Genomic DNA, 16,890 nt, shown 5'->3' on the forward strand with positions numbered 1-16,890 from the left:
ACTTTACCCTGTTTACACTCTGGGACCACGTCACTGACTTCCTGTTTTCTTCTCAGGGCACCAGATAGTTGCAAGAGACCTAAGGGTAAAGCTGGGAAAGGGAGTGAGTTTGGCCTGTTTTCTAAATTAAGGGAAAATCCTGAGAAAGGACGGTGGGCTTTCCTGTGAGAATTTGGATCTACCAGCTTTTCCTGCTCTGGGCAGTGAGCCCTCTGCTCCATGAGAAAACTAGCCCCCCACCCCCTTCTGGGGTCTGCAGAGGGCTCTCAGAGGGTACAAACTCTGAGGGAACTGAACAGCTTTATGTTTTCATGCATACGATCACAGAGAAGTGATTCTTTTTTTAAAAGATTTTATTTATTCATGAGGGACACACAGAGGCAGAGACATAGGCAGAGGGAGAAGCAGGCTCCCTGCGGGGAGCCCAATGTGGTACTTGATCCCAGAACCTCAGGATCACACCCTGAGCCCAAGGCAGACACTTAACCACTGAACCACCCAAGCACCCCAAGAAGGGATTCTTCTAATGGTTATAAATCACCTCAATTCACAATAGAAGGATACTTTGATTTAAGAAGAAATCTTCAATGTCTTAAGTAGGAGTTCCTTAAACAGTGTTTCTTTTCATCTCTGAAATGGGAAGGTGCTTTACCCACCAGCTTTATTTCCGATGTCTTGATAGAGGGACCACTCGGCTAGGACCTGGTTTCAGACTTTACCTGAAATTATGGCCTTCCTAGTCCCACTCCCTTGGCTCTGGCTTCCTGAGGGTCCCAAATTCTGCTTCTCTTGGCTGTGCAGAGGTGTTTGAAAGAGTTAACACTGAAAGCAGCAGATACCGGATTTGTTGAGATGAACATCAAGGTCCTGTATTTAGCCAAAGACAAATACTGACTCATGACACTCCCAGAAAGTTCATCTCCTCTCACAAGTGAAGACTTCCTCGACCCACAGTGGCAAAGCCAGGCCCCCGTCTCCTGTGCCCTCTTCCGACCCCTGCCAGGTGCAGGTTTATAAGTCACCAGCTACTAAGCACTTGCCACATGCCCAGCACCGCACGGTCCTCACTTCCAACCCTTACAGCAGTCCTGCGAGGTAGGTTGTTTTGCCTCCGATTTACAAAGGAGGACGCTGAAACCCAGGGTGTTCCTATCACATTTGCCTAAGATCACACAGGGCTGAGTAATGCAGCTGGGACCCAAGGCTAGGTTCATCTGACTGCAAAACTGGGTTCCCATGAAGTTTTGTACCACTCTCCCAAACTGGATCTCATCTGATCATCTTCCTCATCTCAGGCCCTCATCTCGTCTGCACTGGGGGTTGCACCCAGGTTTTCCTGGCCTCTGTGCCCTGAGTCGAATCTGAGTTGAGATCTTGGCTCTGCCTCCTGACAGTGGGATGCTTGTGGGCATGTCCCGCTGCCTCTCTGAGCCTTGGTTTCTGGGTTCGACGGTTACCTGCCTTAGTGCGGGTTATTTTGAAGATTCAGTAGGTGTTCGGCCCCAGACCTGGCACATAGCAGGTGGCTAAGAAGTACCTGCTGTGGCTAGTTTATAGGCTGCTTACTTGCAGGGAATGGAAGAGGGTGTTGTGAGCTGCAGCACCCTCCTCCTGCTGCTGACCTTGGACTATCCCCTCTGGCTCATCACTTCCCCTCGCCTGCTCTGAAGCTTTCTATCTGCTCTCTGCTACATGCTTGAAAATTGCCAGGCTCTTCCATGGCTACTCACAAAGCCATAGGCTGAGGTCAGGGACTCCCTTGAAAGGACCCCTCCCTCTGCTCAGCTTCGTGCACCTACTTGGGCTGACTCCACCCTCTCTCTGGTGCCCTGCCCTTGCCTGCCTCATGCACATGCTCCCAGAGCACACAATTTCCCCATATACGCATTCATGCATAATTGAACAATTGAGGCAACTTCTGTCTCTTATTGATTGCATGAATATAGGGCTATAGGCATTTATAAATCTGTTAGCAGCAATTCATCATGGAGTATAAACTTTTCTTCACATGGACTAGCGGTCTTTCTTATTTTTTTGGGAGCTGTAGATCACAAGGAGTTATTTGTACCGTGTTCTGGTGCATGGAGAGCACAGAGACCCTCTCTTCCCTCTTGTCCTGGGTCGTGGCCTGGGGATGAGCTCTCCCATATACTAGCTTTCTGTGCACATGCTTCATATTCATTCATGAGCACAGATCAGGCTGCTTTTTGGTTTAGGACCTTTGGGGTAGTTCTCTAGTAGTCAACATTTCAAAGTTGACTCTGTACATGCCAAAGCCCTCCAGGGCTGCTGAAATATCCAGTTCACCATATCAAGCATCCTAACTGTGCTCTGGACTTTGAACTCAATACTATTGGTTCCTTTATAACTGAAACCATTTGCTTCTGCGGTTCGGTGGGCATGGCTGTGGCCAAGAGAGTCACAGGTCAAACAAGATGACCATTGGAGTACAGGGATTAAGAGCATGGCCTTTGGATTCAGACAGTTCTGGATTCCAGTTTGGGCACTTCCATTTACTAGTCAAAGCTCTTCAGTGTCTTTAAAATTCAGCTTCCCTATCTGAGAAATGGAAGCAGTACCCATGCCAATCTCAGAGGATGGCTCTTAGATTTGAATGAACTCTCCTATGTGTATGTAGGAAGCCCCCAGAAGCAGTCACAGTAACTTCTCTCTCCCTCTCTCTCTCTACAGGGATACACACCCAGTAGGTGTTACATGTTTGTTGATGATTTCAGTTCAAGTCTGAAATCATTTTCCAAATAGGAAAATTAACCACCGGGACTCCTGGGTGGCTCAGCAGTTGAGCATCTGTCTTTGGCTCAGGGCATGATCCCAGAGTTCCGGGATCGAGTCCCATATCAGACTTCCTGGGAGGCATCTGCTTCTCCCTCTCCCTATGTCTCTGCGTCTCTCATAACTAAATAAATAAAATATTTTTTAAAGAAATAAAATAAATAAAAATTAACCACCTTACACCCCCAACATTCACATTACAAGCCCTGGCAATGGGCCCTCTCTGATATTGAGTACCACTTGTATACCTTGTGTTTGGCAGTGCTGAAGCAGCAGAATGGGTGTTGGTGAACTCTGTCCACATGGAACCCTATCAGATGGGAAAAATAAGATCCCCACTCCTTCCACAGCCCCTGGTGGAGCATACAAGAGAACATTCACTTAGGCCAGGAGTGTGGTGGGACTCCTCATAGGAGGAGGACCCCACCCTGGGGGGGTCTAGGGAGCTTCCTCTGTGGAGATGGGCTGGTAATGGGGATGCCCTTGGATCCCTGAAATGAAAGGAGGGAATGATGAGTAGGGATACTTGAGGGTTAACTAGTAAATGCTAAGATGTGTGGATCTGGCCCCTAAAGAAAATATCTAAGCCTTCCACTGGTCAACATGCTCCATTAAGCACCAGCTAGGTGCGATATAAAGTGGTCTTTGTGCATGGGTGATGGCGAGGAAAGTAAATGTAGAACACTTCAGAAAACCAGCCCTTGCCATCTAAGGGGGAAGGACCGTTCACCAGGAGTGGAAGTTATGTGCGAGCCCTCGTCTGAGACTGCCCAGAATGGAGCACACTCCTGCGCCTATGAGATTAGTCTTCAGTCCCATTTCTGCCTCTGCCAGCTGGCGACTGAAATCCGGATCACAACCAAGGGGAGAGAAAGCTGAAAGACACCCCTTGATGCAAGGGCAGTTAGCACTCTCTCTGGTAGTCCTGACTCCCCCTGACCTTATAACCGACATGAATTATCTACATCTCCCCTTGAAGTGGGCAGCCCAGAATTGACAACAGTTGGGCCTGAAATTCTCAAAGACCTGGACTGAGGTGGAGGCCCTGCCACCTCCTCAGGAACTCTGGGTCATGAAGAGGCACAGACTCCCCGGGTAGTGGAGGAGCCTGTGCTAAGCAAGGACTTAACGTGCTTGAGGTCACGTTATTGGCTGACCCTGCCATGTTCACACTGTGCTGAGCCAGCATGGACTCTCCCACTCTGCCTGAGGCCACCCTCCTGTGGATGTTCACATTCTTCAAGGACTCTATTGTTGATTGGTCCAGACCAATTAGATCAGAATCTACTAAGGACAGTATTGGGCATCTATATTTTTCCATGGTTCCTAGGTGATGTTAATGCCCAGGTAATATAGAGAAGTGGTTCCTTTCACCTACACTGACCTTAATGGCTATGGGACTAGGGGTAGGATGCTCCTCTGAGAACAGACTTGATCAAACCTTTTCTCCTCTACATTCTCTTTGCTTTTCTCTTTGGATGGTGGCCCAGTTGGGCTTGGGTTGGACTTAGGAAAGAGGTCAATTTGCTAAGTGAGCAAGGTAAACAGTTGTCACTTTGGTGGCCATAAGGAGTGGTCAGTGACTCTGACCTTTGGGCAATATTAAGAACTCTGGTCCTGGCATCCTCCTGTCCAGTCGGGTAAAACCAAGATGCGAGGGAAGAACAAACAGTCCTTGGCATGATCTCTGGCCCAGGAATTCCTGGAGAAAATTTATGTTTAAGACAACATCATTGTTCTCACTAAAGACATAGTTAAACTGGATTTGAAGAGGAACGTAGGTCGTCAGGCCCTCATTATTAGGATTTAAGAGAAAAGTCTTAATCTTCCATCTTTCATCCGAACTCTTTTCCTCTTGGGTTGTTATTTGGTCTTCCTCTGCTCTTCAGCGAAAATTCTGGACCACCTCGTTACTCTGCTGGGCTGTAGGAGCTCTGCTGTGCAGTCCCAGAGGGGGCATCTTTCTGATATAACTGCTGCCCGCCTCAGCTGCTGAGCTCTGAGATGATGGGCAGGGCACCTGTGTCTGTTTGATCTGGCTGTCAATAAAATTCTGGTTTTTACATTGCTGTGCCCTTGAGCTTTATGCACTTGGGGTCCAGATTCTTCCAGATAAGCACAGAATGCCTTATTTCTGCCTCGTTGGGGGCAGTTGTGCGTAGTTTTTTTTAAGTACCCTACATATCTAGCCAACCAGTAAAACCTGTTTTCAGGAGGCCAGCTGGGATCAGAAAGTTATGATTTTTACTGGGGGCAAGTTTCAGGCCATACAAACCAGAATGCCTTGCCCAGGGTCTCCAGAGACCCACCAGACACTCGGAGTATTTTAAAAAGCCAGATGGCAGAAGCACATTTATTCACAAAAAAAGCCCTGCGTGGGCCAAGGAAATTATCCAGTTTCTTTGTGTCATGCTGGAATGTTACCAACAGATTGTGATAACAATGACAATCTCATGCTGATCAGAGTCTCTTATTGGCAGCAGTATCTCTGTTCATTTGAGAACAAATAAGAACTCAAAATCTTAATTAAATCTGGCTGATGGCATCTTTTAGAACCTGGCAGTCGTAGCAGGGGGAAACAAATACAACAGGTATTTGGTGCCGAAGAATTTAGGAACCTCTGGCTTTGACTAAATTAAGGGGAGCTCCTATTATTTCCCTGTGCTAGGGAAGTACTGAGATAAGGAGAGATCTGTGCAGATGATGGAAGACTCTACCGCTGAGAATTCTGCAGAAATTCCTAGACTGGTACAAATAGAAATTCAGGAAGTTTCTACTAAGAACCCTGTTGATATAATGCTAGCTGCACTTCCTAGTGGTCTTGGTCTAGAAATGACACTTGTTATTTTTGCTCAGTTTTGATAGTCTACTGGTTTCATGTAGATGCAGGGTGTGTATGTGTGTGCGTGCGTACTTGCTGGAAAATGTCATCCCTGGATGAGCCCACCCTTTCAGCCAGAACTCTGTAATGACAGAAGGATCACAGTTTTGGTGGGGCAGCCTGTCATCCTTGACATGAGAAACAGGAAGAGGAGTCATTATGGGATTAAGTGGCAGCTCAGCTGGCACAAGTTAGGAAAGGTGAGCCCATTGTGGTGAAGGTTTCTGGAAGTCAGGGCAAGTGGACTGTTTCTCAAAGGCATTGTGGTTAGTTAAGGTATCCTTTGGGGATAGTTGGGGATCAGGGTCTCTAGGCACAGAAAATGTAGGTTCTAAGATACAGACGAACGATGGGGTTTCCACACCGAGGGGTTAAGGAGGTGGTGATCAGGGCAGAGTAAAAAGATGTCACCAGAAGGTCAAAGATGGTGACCAGCCACTGCACTGGACCTGGTAAAGCCCTTTGAAGGACTCTGAGTAGACAGACATATGTTGGATAGCATGAGCACTTTGGGCGGTGGGGGGCGGTTAGGATAGTCTAGTTTGACCATTGGCAATGACATCTTGAGCAAATGGCTTAAACTCTTGGAGCTTCCTTTTTGTTTATAAAAGAAGATAGTTAAAAGCCCACCCCATAAGGTGCTGATAAGGATTAAATTTGGTAACATCAGGCAGCCCTGGTAGCTCAGCGGTTCAGCGCTGCCTTCAGCCCAGGGTGGGATCCTGGAGACCCGGGATCAAGTCCCATGTCGGGCTCCCTGCATGGAGCCTGCTTCTCCCTCTGCCTGTGTCTCTGCCTCTCTCTCTCTCTCTATGTCTCTCATACATAAATAAATAAAATCTTTAAAAAAAATTTGGTAACATCTCTAAATTGCTAGCACCCAGGAAGAAGCTTAGTAGATGGCTCACAGGCCTCTTTTCACCTGAATTGTTGCAATAGCCTTTTGAAAGGTCTTCCTTCTTCTTCTTCTTCTTCTTCTTTTTTTTTTTTTTTTTAACCTCCTTCAACCTGCTATGAACAACACTTGATTCCCAGTGCGGCAGCCAGAATGATCATTTCAAACCTAAGTCAGCTGGGTCTTCTTTGGAGCGAAAGCGAGAATCCTACACCAGTCTAAGGCCCAAGGTGATCTGGCTCTAAGGCTTCCCAACCTCACCCTCTGCTACCCTTCTCCTCACCTGCTCTGTTCCTGGCCTTGATGCTATTCTTGAAACAGGTCAGGCCTGCCCCTGCCCAGATATTTTGCTTTTGCATCCATCTGGAACCCTCCTCCTTCAGAAATCTGCATGAACCCTCTTTCACCTCCCTCCAGTCTCTGCTCAAATGCCTTCTCAGTGAGGCTGACTATCCAGTGTGACCCTGAGCTCCACCCTTCCCCCATACACCCGCTGTTTGTAGCCTGTCTTCCCTGCTTTAATTTTCCACCTGGCAGTTATCCACTTCCAAAACATCACATACATATGTATTTTGTTTTACTCTTCCCTTATCCCCTCCCTGGAAGGCAAGTTCCGGGGTGGGGGTGGGGTGTGGGATTTCTGGCTGGTTTCTACACTGCCGTATCTCCAGGTGGATCACAGTAGGCAATGAGCATTGGCAGAATGAACGCACCTATCTATAAGTACGTGTGTGTGTTGTCCTCATGGACTCTGGGACTGCTGCAGAGTGGAGGAGCTCCGGCCTCTCTGCTCATGTCTCTCACCCTGAACTCCCCTAGCCAACCACGACTGAGACCCTCCTACGTATAAAACACTTGGGGGAACCATCAAACTTGAGACCATCGAATCTCAACAAGCCTTGAAATCTAACACTCCATTTACAGGAAGCACAGAGCAGAGAGGAGTAAGTTAAACAATACCGTAAGGAGGTCCTCCACCAGATTCAGTACTAGGAACATTCCATGGGTCAGAGGACTTAGTTTCTCCCACAAACAGAAGTCCTAAAAAAGGAAAATAAGGGCTCTATTATAAATTAAAAGAGAGTTTAGAATGGTATATTATCCACACATGACATTTGGATCCTCTTTAAGGAATTAGTGCAAAAGACACTTTTAAGAGAACTGGTGAAAATTTGAAATTGAGTATCGATGGCACTGTGGTTCTATATATATATATCCTCATATATTCTCTGGCAGAACTGACTGTGTGTGTGTGTGGCATATTCTAGAGAAAGAAACTCCCTAGAAAATTATTTGAGGGCCTCTGGTCCTACATCTCCCAAGGATGGCACATAGCTAATACCATCCTAGATGCCAGCAAGGTGAGTTCATTTATGACATAAATGGGTGTTGGAAGACATTAGGGCTTAATTTTCCCAAGGAACGCCAATGGAGAAGAGATGGTGGCAGAGACTGATCCGAGGGCTGACATTTGCTTTAAACTACTTCAGAGGAAAAAAGGGAAGGGGAAATAGATTAAGTTGACAAAGGGCACCTGGGTGGGTCAGTGGTTGAGCATCTATCTGCCTTTGGCTCAGGTCATGATCCTGGGGTCCTGGGATTGAGTTCCGCATTGGGCTCCCCTCGGGGAGCTGGCTTCTCCCTCCACCTGTGTCTCTTCCTCTCTCTGTGTGTCTCTTATGCATAAATAAATAAAATCTTAAAAAAAAGATAAAGTTGGCAAGATGTTGGTACTCTTTGGAGCTGGGTTCTGAAAACAGGCTCATTGTGTTACTTCCGTACCTATTTGTATGTGTAAAAACTTCTATCGTATAAATGAAATTCTTTTTTAAATATTGGGAGGAGGTGAAACAGTCCCACTTCCTGGTGGGGAGGGAGGCCCATTTTCTTTTCTCTGCTTCTCTGTTGGGTGTGGGTTGAAGTGTGGAGGCAAAGGGGATGGGCCTACTGCCCGGGAGGCATGCCGTGCTTATTCACCCCTCCTTATAGGCCCTTTGCTCCTTCTTCCTTGGCTCTACTCTGACTGATGCAGTGGAGTGCGCAGTGGTTCACAGTGTGGTAAGATCAGGCAAGATGCCAGCTGGGACTGGGTGGTGGGCATCAGCCAGAGAGGGAGCCAATGGGGGCAAAGTTCCTTGTTCAGCCGATACCTGTCAAATGGGAAGGTACATATTCCTTCAAAGATACAACTTGGGAAGGCACGAAGTTGAAGACCGTAGCAAATGGCCTGTGATTTCCCTTTGCTGTGGTTCTGGAAATCCTGTGTTCAGAGCTCTCCCCACCTGGTCCAAGTGGCTAGCTCTGGGCAGAAACCCCAGAGGGGCTGCTCTGTCCATGGTGGGCACTCAGTACCCCCACAAATCCTGTCCTTAGGCTTTCCAGAAACCTCAGGGAAATGTATGCAGGTGTTTCTTCTCTATCAGTGGCTGCCTGGCTGGGAAAAGATCTAATTTCTGTTAAGAGACACTTTTTGCCACCTGGGCCTGGAACAGTTGGGGCAAGCTGGGATGAAAGCCCCTTTATCTTCAGGGCTTTGATCTGGGCAGGATATCCCTCTCCCCACCATTAGCTCGGAGGCCGGGCTTGCCCTCAGGTAAACATTGGCAAACACTGCCACTCAGACACCCCATGAAATCTCTTGTGGCTTTCTTTTTCCTTTTACTCTCTTCTCAGATTTACTCACTGCAGGTTGGTTTCCTGTTGCTTAATGTGTGTGATCTGAACAAAATTGTGACTTGTCAGAAATATTTTGACATTAACTATTCCCTTTTTTGACCTGTGCCAGTGCCCACTGATGAAACTCGGGGGCCCAGGGACTGGGAGTGAGTCAGCAGCCAGGCCCACATCTCTGGGGACTCTGGAAGCAAGTGACAGCAGTACCTGCCTCAGGCAGTCGTTCCTGCAGGAATTAAATGAGCTTCACTGACTTACAGGAGCTTTACTGTATGTAAAGCGCTTAGCACATGGTAAAAGTTCAATAATTATTTGCTGCAATAAAGTCCTAAGGTCTGTCATTAAATTGTTGCCACCACCCTGCAGGGGCAAATTTTAAAATTTTATTAGCCATCCTTTACAGATGAAGACACCAGGTTTGTAAAAGTTGACCAACTGGCCTATCTTCCCACAATGGACAGATAGAAAAGTTGGGATTTGAATCTGGGCTTTTGAAATAACAGTGTGAACTCTTTCTCTGAAGCCAGGGCTTCTCAAACTGTCCCTGAAGGATCAGGTCCCCCCCCCCACCCCCCACCGCCAACCTGTCACACACATCAGTAGTTTCTAAAATACAATGAAGAGGATTTATTGGAATAATTCAAAGAAGGACATTTAAAATACAAGCCTTATTTTTAAAGTTACTGTTAGATTCAATAGGCATAAATTTCCTCTTCCAAATTAGTATAAGAAATGATTACATTCGCTATCTGTACTCTTCTCATCCTGGATCTGGAGAAAGCTTTCTCAAACTAGCCCTTCCTTATGTGCAAATCTCACTGGAGTAATGGTGCCCTCTGCTTCTCAGAGCATGGTGGGCAGGTGGGACCACTCATGTCAGAGTTGCTTGGGTGCTTGTTAAATGCCCATCTCTGAGCTCCATCCCAGACTGCTTGGATCAGAATGACTGAGGAAGAATTCAGAAATCTGCATTTCAGCAAGTCATTTCATAATTGCAACGAGCTCAGAGTTTGACCATCCGCGCTCTGCGTGGTGCTGCTTCCCCTTGTGGTTAATAGATGATAGGGAAATGGTCAAGTGAGTATAGGTGTTTTATTCTCACCCCTATTCCCACCTGGCTTTGTAATTGTTGTTTTTAAGTTCTTAAGAAGTTCCTTTCCGTAGAAACTCACCGACAGAACCTGCTTTCTCAATTCATCTTAGTGCATGTCAGCAAATGTGTATTGGGTGCAAACTACAGGCCGGGTAGAGGGGAAACAGACCAGGAGGTGCTCACAACCAGTGGACAAGTGTTGTTGATTGAGTACAGAATCAAGGGGCGCTTCAGTGTGCAGAGGTGGGGGAAGAGGATGAGAAGGATCTAGCATTGGAGACTTCTGAGAGATGATCAGTAAAGTGAAGAAAAACCAGAACAGCGAGTTGTAGATTTGAGAAGCCAGAAGGGGGAAATGACCAACTTTGGAAAATGCTGCTGCTGAGCCGAACGCGATGAAGACTGAGTGAGCTCTGACCGTTCATTTACTTAGCAACACAGTGGTCATGAAGGTCTTTGGTGACGTTGACAAGAACAGTTTCCTGGAGCTGGGGGAGGCCTGCTGGGGGGCATTCAAGTGAGAATGGAAAGAGGGAAATCAGAAACACTGACTCTACACAGTTCTTTCAAGGAGTTTTACCGCAAAAGAAAGCAGGTAGGAGGTGGGAGGTGAGATGAGGTCAAGAAGTTACACAGGTGGAACAGGGAAATGGAGGTTATTTAGAACTCGTGCCAGGGCTAAATATGTGACTATTGTCAAGTCCGATATCTTTTTCAGCGAATTCCTTCGGTAAAACAGAAAGATTGTCTCCCATATTCTCCTTTCAAGCTCTTTCAAACTCTCCCACTCCCAAATGATAGTGTTCGGAAAGAGTCTGTAAATAACTCTTACTCCTTACATGGCTTAATTTGAACACATTTTTTCATATGACATTGCATTTTTTTGGTGTTTTCCTCCTCTATTTTTGGCTGAAGTGTTCTAAAGGAGATTTCATCTCTATATCACCTGAAAAAGACTTAAAAAAAAAAAGAAACAAGCACATTATGTAATCATAATAAAAGAATACTTACTGTTATATGCCTAACAAAAGTAAGGATGATTTCTTAATATCATATAATAGCAAATCTATATGCAAATATCCCTATTTGCTCCCAACGGTGTTTTGTTCAAATCAGGATTCAAGCCAAGTCTGCATGTTGGATATGATGTTTTTGTCTTTTAGCCATTTGTTTTTCCCACCCATTGACCTGTTGATGAAGCTTGTTCAGTTCTGTAGAATGCCCTGCTTTCTGGGTCTGTCTGATAACTTCTCTCTTGTGTCAGGTACCTTGTTCTTCTTGCTCCTGTGTTTTCTAAAACCTGGAATTACATATAAAGGCTTGAGTATATACCAACTAAACATTTCAGGTGAGAATTTTTCAGAGGTGGCACCGTGTGCTTCACACCAGAAGGCACATACTGTTGAGGTGCCCTACTCTTAGTGATGCTAAGACCGATCAGGGTCAGGTGGTGGCTGCCTTAATCAAGAGACTTTTGTTTTTTTAAGATAGGAGAAGCAATAGCATGTCTATGTGCTGATAAGCATGATCTTTGAGAGAGGGCTACAAATGATGCAGAAGAAAAGGGAGATTTTGTAGAAGAGTATCCTTAAGTAGACAAGAATATACAGGATCTATTGGAACAGATGTTGGGTATTCCAAGGGTTGGGTGCCACCAATTCATCCATAGGAACACGAGATCATTTGGGTGTAAATGCAAGTAAGGTGAGGAGCTGTGGTACAAAGGTGTGTTGTGTCTGTGGTAATTCTATTCTGATAGCTTCCTTTCTCTCTATGAATAAGTAGCAAATTCATCAAGGGAAGTGGAAGAGGGGACTTTTCATGGGGAGGAAGTCAGATAGTTCTCTAGGAGAGTGGCGGGTGAATTGACCAAAAAAGTAGCATGTGATTGCTAGGAAGGATGAAGGCGCTACTTGAAGTTAGTGATCATGAACTTGAAGTGAAATCCCTAAGTTTTACTTTGTGATTTTCTTTAGCCCTGCAGCTGCACTCTGGCAGGTGTGGAGGAAGACAGAGAGTTGGATTTAACCAGAATTGGGGTTTATCCAACGTTGTGTGACGAGAGAGGCCAATTTAATGCCTGACCACGGAGTTGAAGCTGGGTAGAAAGGGAAGTGAGAATATGAATGAAGTGAGAGATAGTGAGAAGGTGGTAGGAATAGCTAGAGAAGATAGTCGAAGGTCGGTATTCGTTTGACTAAGCTACAAAGATAGGAGTGGTGATTGGTGGTGGTGGTGCCTGAAATCAGGACTGTGGAGTATTTTTTGAAAATGATAAGATCAGAGATATGACCTTGGGGGTGAGTGGCTAAAGTCACAGTCTTTGGAGTAGAGGAGCTCAAAGAACTGTGAGACCAGGGAGCTAGAATGGTTCTGTAGGTAGATGTTTATATCCCCAAGAGGAAGGACAGAAGTAGTGCGGGGAGGATTATGGTGGGCCAAGTGCAAAAATATTCAAGGAACGAAGAAGAGTGTCCTGGTGGAGGGGAAATGACTTCACCAAGGTGGGTCGCAGGCAGCCTGGTCTGCATGGGTTTGTCTGAGGATGAAACAAGTTGGTGTGTGTGAAGTTCTCAGCACCAGGCACAGGCTCTACACGCTTCAGTGGCTCCAAAAGGCAGAGCTGAACCCACTGGATTAGTTCTTACAAGGGAGTTGATTTCTCTTCATTTTAAGACCTTCTAAGGGGCAGAGCTGTTCACATCACTCTGAGTGCCCCCCCCCGGGGGGGGGGGTGAATTCCCTGTCACTCGTGTCTCCAATAGACAAAATGGACTTCTGCGGTGACAATGCTGCCGAGGTGATTCTAGCCACTGGCAGTGATGGGTGGCTGAGCGAGTGCCGGTCTAGCAGTCGAAGGACATGGGAAATGGGGAAGGGTGGTATTGGAGCCAGCTTCATTCTTTCATTCAGACATGACTGAACACGTCCCACTTATGGCTCAGACCTGGCTAGAAGTGGAGGGTCCAGAAATAAACCTTTAAAGGAACCTCAGTCTGGGTGGGATAGACCTGCCACCAGATTAATGTCATGTAGTCTCTGGAGCGCCAGAACAGGCACCATGGAGTCTTGATCTCTGTGGGGTCAAGAAAATTCTTCAGGGTCCAGGGGCACCTAAGCTGGTATGGAGGAGTGGGAAGGGAGTGGGAGATGGGGCTGAGTGGCTGTGGCCTTGTGTGAACAGGGTAGGAAAGGATATTTCATCAGAAGGAACTTGCCTTGCGAGGCAACAAAGGACGAAAGAGTAGGACATCTGGAGGGTCACAAGTGAGTTAGTCTGAGAAAATTACGCCTCTTCCTTATTTTAGTTTCCCTATTTGTAGTTGGGACAGTAATGGTTTGCACTGGGTAGGGCCTGGTGAGGAGTCAATGAAATAATGTGTATAATCTCTGTCATGTGCCCTATTGTAATCCCTTTGAGTGTAATCCCTTACTTGTTTATTTAAATAATGCTATGAGAGTGGCTTTTTAATTTTTTTAAGATTTTATTTTATATTTTTTATTCATGAGACACACAGAGAGAGGCAGAGACATAGGCAGAGGGAGAAGCAGGCTCCACACAGGGAGCCCGATGTGGGACTCGATCCCAGGACCCTGGGACCATGACCCCAGCCAAAGACAGACGCCCAACCAGAGCTACCCAGGTGCTTCTGGCTCTTTTATTAGTATTCTCATTTTATAGATAAAGAAGCTGAGTCTTTGAAGGTTGAGTAGCTTGCCGGAGGTCATATAACTGGTGCAAGATGGTTTGAACTCTTGCCCTGATCTTTAACCACCACCACTACCAACACCCCCACCCAGAGTTCTAACCCTTAACCCCTAATCAGTGCTGAGCACATAGCTGGTGCTAAGTAAGTGGTAACTGTTATTGTCATTGATTGCTCAAATTTCTCACCTGGAGAATTGAGGCCTCTGTAGAACTTATGCAGCTGGTTGAAGTTCACCATGGCTGCAATCTCATGAGCAGCAGTGAAGATTTCTGGAAGACTTTCATCACGTATGATAGATGTACATCAACAATTGCTCTACTTTGTTTCAGTTAGTCGGTTTTTAGAAATCAAGAGCAGGAAGTGGTTGTTATCTCCTAAGAGACGAAGTTGTTCTGAGCAGATGTGATTGATAAGGGGAGGAAGATCTGCGTTAGCTGCACTCTTCTGCTGTCTGTGTCCTGAATTCAAACTGAAGTCACCTGCCCCACAGCTTACTGGCTGGGGGCGTGGGGGGAATGGCAGCAAACCACATTCATAAGCTAGAGGCATCATCTAAAGGGCAGGGGGCCTACCTGCAGTGTTCCTCAGGAGGGTGCCAAGAAAGAAAGGGTTCCATCAGTGATGCCTGAGGAAAGCGTAGACCTCTTAAGAGCTGGTGATACTTCGTTCAACAAATACTGATTATTTACCATGTGCCAGACACTCGTCTAGGCATTGAAGATAGTAGCGATGAAGGCTGGCAAGGTTTCTACCGAAGGAGTTTACATTTTTAGTAGCGGAGCCAGATGGTAATCATATAATAATATGAATGCATGCATAATTACTAGACTCGCACCACGAAGGACACATATGTGACATGAAAAGAGGTAGAGCTATCAGAGATATTCTAGGACTCAACCAGGAGTCTACCCAGGAGCCAGTTCTTTGAACTAATGAGAGCCCTGGGTTTTTGACAAGATCACCCCAACACCTCTCACTTTTGCCCCATCAGACCATCAGACCGGTGACCACACCTGCCCACCTGCCAGTCTGAACCCCAGGCCTGCCAGGTAGGGGCTTCCCCTTAGGTCATGGGAGGGAGCCACTTGTGGCCACTGTGACTTCCTCTGAGCTCTTCGTGCTGCGTCTCCTAGGACGGGCTTTGAGATCAGCCCAGGAGTGGGTATGGAGTTGATATACTGGGTCAATATTGTTCCTAACATGTTGTTTTGCCTAATTATTCTGGTAACATAATAAGCATAATAAAAGAAGTCAAACTGAGAGAGGACTCCTTGCTCAGCTTGCTCCTCAGCTGTTTTCAGGTCTCAATCTTGTACCTTTCTTCTAGTTATTTGAACATGAGTAACTTTTCATCACAATGATTTTTGCAGAGATAACATTCTCTGTTTTACTTCCTTTGTTTTAATATATGAAGAATTTTCCCCCTTATTGCTACAGAAATTCACATGCAATTATATATATTATGTTATCACATATTACCTTATATATTTTAAATTAATATTGCTAATACATAATATATATGTGTATAGTCTGTCAGGTAGAGGTACCCGGGTTTAACTATTTCCCTTTTGCTGAAAGCCTAGCTGTTAGCCTTAGATTTTCACCATTAGAAATCACTTTGTAATTGAAAACTGCTTTTTTTCTTGCATGTACATATTGCTTTATAAAACTCTTTCTTTATCCCACTGATCCTCTTCTGAATCTCACCACTACTGTGGAAGGTAGGGAGTCATTTATGTGCAAAGAAACCAGAATATGTCGGCTTGATCTTCTTTCAATCATTTGTTGTCTTATTTCCTACAAGTATGGTAACTTGGTTGATGGTCATAAGCTCTTAATTCTATGACCTGGTACCTTCTAATTTTTACTGCTCCCTCAGAATATACCAATTCTATTACAACCTGTTCAGTAATGATATTAATGATTTTGAAAACTGTCTGATATAAATTCTATAAACCAGCATTTTTTTTTTATTTTTATAAACCAGCATCTTAACATGCCAGTTGTCGCTTTTGGGTTTCTATCAAGATTCATCATCATTTTATATGCTTGTTAATTATGTTTCCTGTTTTGTGATTTGTCCATTCATGTGGAGTGCCTGTTTATTTTGAGGAGCTTTGACTCTCTTTACCCTTTGCACAGCTGGACTCTTTATTTCCTTTTAATTACAGCATTTTCTTGGAGACAAGTGAGAGTTTTCATGCAAGTGACTATTAAAGTTGTCTTTTATTATTTTTCTATATTCTGTCAGAAGAAAGAGCTAACAAATATAGAAGTCTATTTTTAGCATTTTCAAATTATATTTTTATAATAATTTTTCCAACTCTAAGAGTAATGCATATACATTTTAGAAATTTTGGAATATACAAAAAATTGTAAAACATGAAAACCCATTCATTATTCTACCGTCCAGGGTTATCTTATCTTGTTCTGTTTCTAGTCCTTTCTCTTTTTACAGGTACCTTAAAGAACAATTTTCATGGATTTGATTAGAATATGATATACAGTTTTACAATCTCTTTTTTCTAGTTAGCATTATACTGATTGAAATTTCAAAGAAAGTATTCTTTGATAATAAATAAAAGAAAATCTGTCTAGAGTGTATTTAGGGATGATCCGAATCTTCTCTCACCAAATTACTATTTATGTATCCCCAAACCAGTGACTGAATAATCCTTCCTTCCTACATTGGTCTGTGGGGACTGCTTTATCCTTCTAGCATGTTCTTATCTAGTATCAGTCTATTTCTAGGCCTTCTCTGCTACTCACGACTCTGAGCACAGCACCTATAATGGGCTCTTGTCTCTGTGTTTCTTTTTCTGAGCTCTCCAGGCTTCCTGGATCA

The 16,890-nt window shown here is 45.1% G+C and overlaps 1 protein-coding gene across 7 annotated transcripts in view; it reads left to right on the forward strand.

Annotated features, from left to right (window-relative positions):
• ST6GAL1 (ST6 beta-galactoside alpha-2,6-sialyltransferase 1) overlaps positions 1–16,890 on the forward strand; it is a 122,290-nt gene that overhangs the window by 70,158 nt on the left and 35,242 nt on the right. The window contains exon 3 of one of the 7 annotated variants that reach the window (XM_077880024.1): positions 8,559–8,627. The exons of the other annotated variants lie outside the window; for them this stretch is intronic. The gene's annotated coding sequence lies outside the window, so the exon portion shown is untranslated. The remainder of the gene's footprint in view (positions 1–8,558; positions 8,628–16,890) is intronic. 7 annotated transcript variants of the gene reach the window in all.

Source organism: Canis aureus, chromosome 31 (assembly GCF_053574225.1).
Source record: "Canis aureus isolate CA01 chromosome 31, VMU_Caureus_v.1.0, whole genome shotgun sequence".
Classification (NCBI taxonomy): domain Eukaryota; kingdom Metazoa; phylum Chordata; class Mammalia; order Carnivora; family Canidae; genus Canis; species Canis aureus.